This window comes from Crocodylus siamensis, chromosome 2, assembly GCF_052110815.1.
Source record: "Crocodylus siamensis isolate JL-2025a chromosome 2, ASM5211081v1, whole genome shotgun sequence".
NCBI classification, from domain to species: domain Eukaryota; kingdom Metazoa; phylum Chordata; order Crocodylia; family Crocodylidae; genus Crocodylus; species Crocodylus siamensis.
The window spans coordinates 276,660,392-276,669,631 of record NC_143396.1 but is presented as its reverse complement, the minus strand read 5'-3'; positions in this window follow the sequence as shown (position 1 = coordinate 276,669,631).

The following is a 9,240-nucleotide window of genomic DNA, read 5'->3' as shown; positions in this document are numbered from 1 at the left end:
GGATGGCTATAGCCACCCTGAGCCTCCCCTAGTAACGTCCCTGTGCATGTGTGTGGCTGCACGGGGCCAGGAACACAGCCAGGCAGCCAGCTCCCTGCAGGTAAGTCTAATGGGGGGAAGGGGCATAAGGGAGGGAAGGGGTAGGGGGGGCAGATTGAGGCCCCCATAGTGAGGGAGGGAGTGGGGTAGGGGCCAGAACAGTGCATGGGACCCAGGGCAGGGAGCGGGATGGAGCTACAGATGGCTCATCCAGGGGGCACCAGGGGCAGGGAGGGGGAGGGAGAGCCCCGAGTCCACAGTGGCCAGCTTACACCTGCCCTTGCCCTGCTGGGATCCACTCCTGTTGTGGCAGGGGGCTGGGGGAGCAGGGAGGAGAGGTGGGCATGTGCCACTCCACCCCCAGTCTGCCCAGCCTCCCCTGAGGGGCACAGAGCCCCCACCACCCTTGGCAGTGGCAGCACTAGGAGGGAGAGGGGCCCCTCGCCTCGCTAGAGTCCACCTCCCATGGGGGGTAGGAGGCCTCTAATTTTGTGTTTGCCCAGGGCTCCAGTAAATCTTAATCTGCCTCGGTGTGGCAGTGATAACTGAGTCAAGGCACAGCCTGAAAGCATTCCTCAAACCAGGAAGGCTAGATTTAAATTATGCAGAAACAGGCTGGGAAGAGGCAGTTACCTCACCCTGAATGTGGGTCATGGTAGCATGATGCAACATAGCTATCATTTTGAGGCTATTATTTTGCTCCAGTTGATTGAAGCAACCGTAGTCAGTCCCAGTGCTGTCTGACTTTATTACATTGATTTTTGAGCACCTGCAAAATCAGAAGAATTGAAAACAATATACTGAAACTATATTTTAGAGAACTAGAACATGTCTCAGTACACCCTGGGAGGATACTGGGAGCAAGAGAGAGAAATAACAATGATACTGAGATACTGCACATATCACGTTACAGTTGTTCACATGTGCTTGCAGGGCCACAAAAGATACAGTGTGATCAGACAGTTGAAAACTCTTAAGCTGAAGAGTTTCCCATCATTATCAATATGCAACATTTATCAGAAATCTACCCAATAAAGAATTCAATTCTACGCAACAATTTGACATTTCTCCCCCCAAAACATTTACCATAAAGCTGTAAAACTGCAAGGATAGTAGGATCATAGGATATTAAATTAATAAAGGAAAGATCAGACTTTTTTTCTCTGTCATTTACTACCACAAAGTAATCCTGGGCTAGACTTCTATGTTATGGACACTATCGTTAATCTGACTGACTTTTTCCTTCATGTGGTTTTGATTGTGAATTGTAATATATGGTGCTTTATTAACAGGTGAATGCTGTAAATAAGCGCACTTGCCGTTCTTATTTCCATAGTAGTGTATAATAGAACCCAAAGTTAAAATGTAATTGTTAATTATATGATAAATTAATCATAGGCTTCTGCATAATAACTTTGATCATTATAAGCTGAAGCTAGCAAACAACAATTATCCATGATGGCTGGTTCTGCAGAAACAGTGCAAACCTCCTGGGCTTCAAGAAATGTCAGAGGCAGCTTCCTATCCCAAGGAGGAAGTATGCATCCTCTGATAGCTATTCTACAGCCAGCCTCTCTCAGGAGAAAAGGCTGTGATTTCACTGGCTCAATTACCAGATAAAAATAGATTCACCGCAGGAACGGTGGGGGGAATCACTGAGCATGCTTCTGTAAGCATCCCCTGCCAATACAATGGGAAGATCACCAGAGAGTGAAAAAATATTTTTTTTCACTTTTCTGGCAATGTAATTTTTTTTTAAGTGCTAGATGGCTGGAATAATATCAGTGGCCCTCTGCAGAGCTGGAAGTTAAGTGAGGTCTTTTCTTCTGAATTGGCATGGAACTGGCACGTGCCTATTTACAGGTAGATTCTCCAACTTCTTCAGAGCCCTGTCAGCTGGGTATTTCAGTCTGCTTTCTTCCTGCTAGAATTTTGTGAGGCCTTCAGAAAGAGAAAACTACCTAAGAGCTGGTGCTGAGGGAGAAGATAGTTTTGATAAATATCGGAGGGAAACATTGCTTCCCTTTCACTCACTCCCATATACCCGTGGGCAAATGAAATAGCTTCTTACTAGGGGTGCACCGATAAAGATTTTCTTGGCCGATATCGATGACCGATTATTAACCAGCTATATTAGTTGATCCCGATTTGATAGCTGATTTACAGGAACAGAGCCTGGCAACATGGAGAACAGTGTCTGGCTGGTAAGTCTCCGGGGGGGCGGGGGCGGGCATGAGGGGTACAGATTGAGGTGCCCATGGAGAGGGAGAGAGTGGGGCAGGGGCAGGGGCTCCCCAGCCAGGGTGGTGAATGTGACCTCAGGAATGGGACAGAGCCATGGGTAGCTCATCCAGGGGGTGCCAGGGGGTAGAGAGAAGGGGCAGATTCCTGCCACTGCGCACACTCCAGGGCAGGCATAGGGGCCATGTGGCCCCCTGGATTTGTGTGCAGGGCGAGGGTGGGCTGCCCACTGTGGGGTCAGAGCTAGGGGCTGTGCTGGCCTCTTCCTGGTGGGGGGGTGGTTAGCTAGGGCTGGGCTTGGGATGGGGGAGGGCAGGCAGTGGCACTAGGAGGGGTGGTTATGGAGAATTTTGGGTTGGCTATAGCCCACCCTGTAGCCACTCCTCCCAGCACTGCTGCTTGCCTCACCCCTGGCTGCTCGGAGCCCAGCCCTGACCCCCTCCCCTGCTGGGAAGAGGCTGGTGCAGCCTTGGCCCCGAGCTCACAGTAGGCAGCCCGCCGCTGCCCTGTGGACAAATCCAGGGGGCCCCATGCCCCCCATGCCTCCCTTGGGGGTATGCACAGTGGTGAGGAGAAGCTCCCCCCTCCCCACCCCAACTGCGCCCCTTGGATGAGCCACCCACAGCTCCATCCCACTCCTGGGATCGCATTCACTGCCCTGGCTGGGCAGGACCTGCCCCTGCCCTTGCCCCTGCCCCACTCCCTTCCTCACCACGGGGGCCTCAATCTGCACCCCCCACACTCTTCCCCCCCAAATTACCAGCAGGAAGCTTCTCTCCAAGCTGCCAGGCTGCATTCTGGTTGTGCACATGCTGTGGCTGTACCCATGCATGCTGCATTTATCAATGACAGTATTGGCTACATCGCCCAAAAAAAGCTGATTGCTGATAATGTTAATTTTCCCATTATCAGTGCCAATCCAATATGTAACTGATATATCAGTGCACCTCTACTTCTTACATATTAATAGCACATCAATGTGGATGATGGACATGACTGTCTTCCCTTAGCTTTCTGGAAAATATTTTATAATGCGTCATACCATTTATTTTGCATATAACATGCCTAACATTGTGATAAATCAAGTTAGACAGCTACCAAGCTCTCTGACTAAATCTGTTCTGAAGTTCAGAATAGACTTCATGGGCTTCATCTTGTAAAATATCATTAGTCAAAAAAAAGACCACATTTTGCAGTACATATGTATACATTTAATAATTACAGAAATAACTTGTTACTACAAAAATCCTTTAAAATGTTCTATCATGATTAATGAAATCCAACATTCCTTCTTGGTGCCAGCAGCTACCTAAACAAAGTGTGGACCTGAGGTTTCTATGAAACTGCAAATGAATTCTTCAGTTGGGCTAAGTCAAGATGTCCTAATGAATTATTTTCTCTGCATAGTAATGGGACACTGAAAACTTGTTACAGTACAGTAATCCTAAAATGATGAGTTTATGAAAGATTTGAGCCAAAAATGTTAGCTTTTGAATGAAAACTCTTAATTTGTGAGCTAGAGGTTTATCATGGTAGTAACTGACATTCCTCTCAAGCTAGCTTTATCAATATATAGGGTATCTGACACACAACTTTGCTTGGGCTAAATTATTTGGAGAATTATAAAACTTCGGTATGCCTAACAACAAAGCTACCACTGCTCAGAGCTATTTAAACATACTATTAACTATTCTCCCTTCTTATTCCTGTTTGACATTTCCTCCTCCTCTTCTGTTCTTCTGAAACCTCTCAATAGAGAGGTTTTATGAACAGCAGGAAATGCAGAGAATTTTAGAACAGAAGCATTCCCATCACAGTATAAACCACTTAACATAATTAACTGCCTGAATATTACTAAAACAATGTTTTCTTTGTTAGATCTTACCAGAGGAGACAGATTAAAAAGGTATATGCTGACAGTCCTGAATATGAAAACACTGTTTACTATGTCTTGATAGGTTTAGTTTAATACCCATTGGTAAAAGCTCTGCATTTTCCCCCCTGAATTTTCCTGTATTTTTTCCAAAGATAAGTTACTCTTTGATCTATTTCACCATTTTTTGTTACTGTAATAGTCTTCTGTGTATATAAGGAATTACTTTTCAACTGTCTATGGGCATCTTCTGTTATTTTGATGCCCACAGGATTTATAGTCAGCAATATCTGAATACAGTAGGCCTTATTAAAATTCTGTCCTGACTCAAAAAAAATGAACATAAGCCTGGCAAAAAAATACATGGCTTTTAGTTGCTCAAAAAACATAATTATATCAGTTAATGTGGATTATTTTTAATACTCTCTTTTTATGTTGCATTATTATCTCTTCTGAATTGAAGCTTGACATTTAGCTAATAAACTAAGGCTTTCAATGAGGTCTAAAAGAAGAGGACCCCAAACCCATGTAGATCTATAATGGAGGCAGTGGAATGTCACTTGTATATAACATTTTATCTCCAAGGAGCTCACTGCAGGATTGGGGCCTTAATGCAGTCTTTCGTATATTCACTGTTATCCATTCCTAAGAAAACACAATCAGTACAATTGTATTCTGGTGAACCATGAAAACAACTGGGTCCTTGTTGATGAAATCCCTGACTTTCATAGAATCATAGAATCACTGAGTCGGAAGGGACCTAGGCAAATCATCTAGTCTGACCCCCTGCCATGGGCAGGAAGGAGCACGGAGGGTGGCAGGGGTCATAAGACCCCAGCCAGGTGCCTATCCAGTCTCCTCTTGAAGATCTCCAGGGAAGGTGAGAGCACCACCTCTCTGGGAAGCCTCTTCCAGGCTCTGGCCACGCTTACCGTGAAGTAGTTCTTCTTAATATCCAACCTAAACCTATCCTCCCTCAGCTTGTGGCCATTGTTCCTTGTGACTCCAAGGGGGGCCCTGGTGAACAGACTTTCCCTGAGTCCCTGTTGGTGGCCCCTGATAAGGTTGTAGGAAGCCACAAGATCCCCCCTCAGTCTCCTCTTGCGGAGACTGAAGAGATTCAGGTCCCTCAGCCTCTCCTCATAGGGCTGGCCATGGAGGCCCTCAGCTATACGAGTGGCCCTCCCCTCCACATTCTCCATGTCCTTCTTGAAGTGCGGCGCCCAGAACTGGACACAGCACTCCAGCTGTGACCTGACCAGCGCCACATAGAGGGGGAGCAAGACCTGTCTGGGCCTGTTAGTGATGCCCCTGTTGACGCATGACAGAGTGAGGTTGGCTCTGCCTATTGCTTCATCGCATTGGCGACTCATATTCATCCTGGAGTCAATCATGACTCCAAGATCGCTCTCTGCCTCTGTGCTGCTGAGAAGGTCAGCCCCTAACCTATAACCATAATGCTAGTTCCCTCTGCCCAGGTGCAGCACTCTGCACTTGTCCTTGTTGAACCCCATCCTGTTCAGATCCGTCCACTTCTCCAACCTATCCAGGTCTGCACGAACCCATGTTGGTTACCCCTCAACATCACTTTGGCACCCAGCCTCCCGAGTGGAAGCCAGAACCCTGTGTCAGATGCCTATGCTCACTATTCACTGCTTGGGGACAATCAGGCACCCCATAAATGGCTCTAAACTAGCCAGTACCATGAGTGCACTGCCAGTAAGGGCCAGATTAGGAGTACCATGGACAGCACCGCCACAGAGTATAGTAGGGATGGGCAATTATTTTGGCTGGAGGTCTGCTTAATGAGCTTAGCTGAGCTGTCAAGGGCCACATGGTTAGCCCCTAACCCCTGACCTTTGCCACCACCAGTCTCTCCCTTTGACCCGGAAGTAGTCCGGGGGGAGAGGGGGGATGGTGGGAGCTTGCCATCTTGAAACTGGGGGAAAAAAACATATACTACAAAAATCAGACATCTATTATAACTTACTTTAATTTTTTTTAATGTCAAGATTTATGTGTGTTTGCATAGAGTATCTAGAGGCAATTGCATAATAACTCAAAACACACTCTTACTTTTGCATATTGTATGTGGGGCAGTTAAGGGGGTGCACGTGGGGGTTGTGTGGGGAGGAGTAGGTATGAGGTTGTGGGGTGTGTGTGTATGTGGGTATGGTGACGGGTGTGTGGGGGAGAGTCGGGGGTAGGTGTGGAGGGGTATGGGTATAGGGTGTGTGGGAAGATGTGGGTATGGGTGTGGTAGGGGTGGGAGGGTGAGAGTGTGTGGAAGGATGTGGGTGTGTTTAGGGGTATGGTGGTGGGGGCATGGTGGTTACTTTTTGTTCAAGTAACCCCTTATGATGCTTTGTTCTGGAGCTAGTATAAGTATCACTGCAATATGTCTAGTAAACAGATTATGAAGAAAGTGGGCTGAGGAGCCATGTGTGAGGTTGAAGGGAGATGGGCTGTGCATGAGAAAGAGAGAAGTGGGCAGTGGAGCGGCACACAAAGGATAAAAGAACATTGTGGGATTGTGCATGGGGTTGGAGGGGATCTGGCCAGTTGGACTATGCAGGGCACTGTGAAGTAACTGGACTTTGGGACTGTAGCAAGAAACAAGAAACCTTTTTTTTGCCTGCCCCCCACCTCCAGTGTGAAGTCCCTCCACATGGCAAAAAGCCCCTTTTGCAGTATTTGCCCCCTTTTGGGGATGCTTTCCCTTTTCTACACTTTCTTCCTTCCACCCTCTTCTTTTATTATATTATTTCTATAGCATATAAGGTGTACTTGTAATAAAAATATAGTTTGTAGATGCTTTTATGGGTATAAAATAGTATTATGCATCAGCATGTCCCATCCCCCCATTGTATTTGGTCTATTTGTTGTATGTGCCATGGCATTTCACCCTTTTGTTTTATATTCTATGCTTTTTAACTTTGTAACAAAGGTACTTTAAGTTTAAAAGTAAGTTGTACCATGTAACAATGTTAGCAAGGGTGGGAATCAAACCGCAGTTTCTCTGTATGGAGCGAATCCCTAAATAAATCTTGATTGATTGCATAACAAGTTAATGAGCAGCAATTAACACCTACCAAAGCACAAACTAAGGAGAGGAAAGGATCAATACAGTTTCAGGAACTCCCTGAAACTTCAGTTAGAGGTATAGAAGCCCCCATTTAAACTAATCACAGAAGTGAATTAATCAAACTTCATCAACGGACTCCCGAGACTGCACATACCTGCAGACATGACCACTGGGGCTGACAGCTGCCATCCAGCAACCACCAAGGGGCACATCCCAGGAGGTCAATGACCTCTGGATTGGGTAAGCCCAAAAATTGGGGAGTCAGCAAAGTCTGCCAGAGAGGGATAAAAGGCACTGAAGAATGACCCCCAATGGCACACTCTTCAACCTGACCAGCACCTTGCCTGCCCACCCAAAAGGACCAGCTGGCGACCCCCTTCTGAAGCAACATCGCACTGAAAGAAGCCTTGACTGGTCATCGCCGGCAGACTCCAGCGCTTGGGGATAGGTATATCTTGACACTGGTGCTTAGTGTTCATAGCTAGCTACTGAGAGTGTGTATGTGTGCATGAATGTGTGTGTTTGAGGGGATCAGCCCCAAGGTTTACGATCTGACTTCTGCATCCATCTAATAAACTAGAATTTTATGATGATTCTGTGAGTTGGTCCTTTGTAGCCAACAGGATCACATGGGGTTGGAAGAGGCGGAGAGTGGGACTACACAGGAGGCAGCAAAGGAGGCTCGCGGTGTTCAGGAGAAAGTAGGCATAGAATAAGGTGCTGGATGTGGATGCCAAGCACTAAAACAATGGGTGTTGGGGTTCTGGGCTAGTTGTGCTATAGGTGACAGGGTGAAAATAGGGCTAAGAAGCAACTGGACTGAAAGGCGATGGGTAAGGCACCTGAAAGTTAATGCACATTAACTAGTTTAACACAAAACTCTTTGACACAAAATTTTCACTAAGTAATTACAGAAACACCTCTGGAAGTAGGAACTGGAGCCCAGCTGACTGCCTGCCCAGTAAGCTCCTGAACCATGTTTTGCCTTATGATTAGCCAGTGAATTTTGCAATGTATAAATTTCCTTCTGCACAGCTTCAACAGGAGAAGTGGAGTGCTCCCCCAAACTCAAATCTGTGGACCACTTCTTTAGGAGTGGGAAGTGTGAGCTTGAGCCCCTTCATGCCAAGGAGGCAACTGAACCTGGATCTTATGACGTCTGAGCAAGTGGCTATAATTATGCAGGAAGAGGACCCCTGTGGTTTTCAGAAGAAGCAGTAGCTGTCACTGCATGTTGCAGGGAGCACAATTCTGTGGGTGCTGGGTGGGCCCTGAGAATGCCTTTTTGATCTAGTCTTTAGAGAAGGGGTGGGGAATTATTTGGGCCGGGGGCCACTTATGGAGCTTTGGTGAGCTGTTGTGGGCTGGGTCACCACCCCTCTTCCCCCTACCCCAGCAACAGCTCACCAAAACTCCCTAAGTGGTAGATTACTAGACCAGTCCAGGGGCACTGGACTAAGCAGACAGGTGGCAGGGCTTTCCATGCAGACCCACCCAGGACCTCCACAGGCCAGGTGCACTCAGCGAGGCAGTTGGAATAGTGCAGCAAGTGGGTGAGAAGTGACATCCAGGAGTGGGATGGGCAGGCAGGGCCAGGGCCTCAGGGCAGTGACAGCATGGAGCCAGGGCCCAAGGCAGAGCCATGATCTGTTCCCAGCATGGGCCTGTGTTGTCACTACCCTGCAATCCCAGCCTTGGCTGTGGCCCTGCTCCCAGACGCCACTCCTTGCCTGCCCACAACTCCATCCCATCCACTCAGCCAAGCACATCCTGCCCACAGGGGTCTCGGGCTGGTCTCCCTAGAGACCCCACCCACACACCCACTTGCTCCATCTGACACCTGTGGCAGTGGGTGTGGGGCAGACAGGCCAGGGTACCTGGCAGTGGGCCTGGGGCTAGCAGTGACAGTGGCAGCATTGACACTGGCAGTAGCAGCTAGAAGGAGCCACCACTGTTGGGAAGCTGAGTCTGGCTGCCATACTGCCCTAGCTGTTGTGCACCT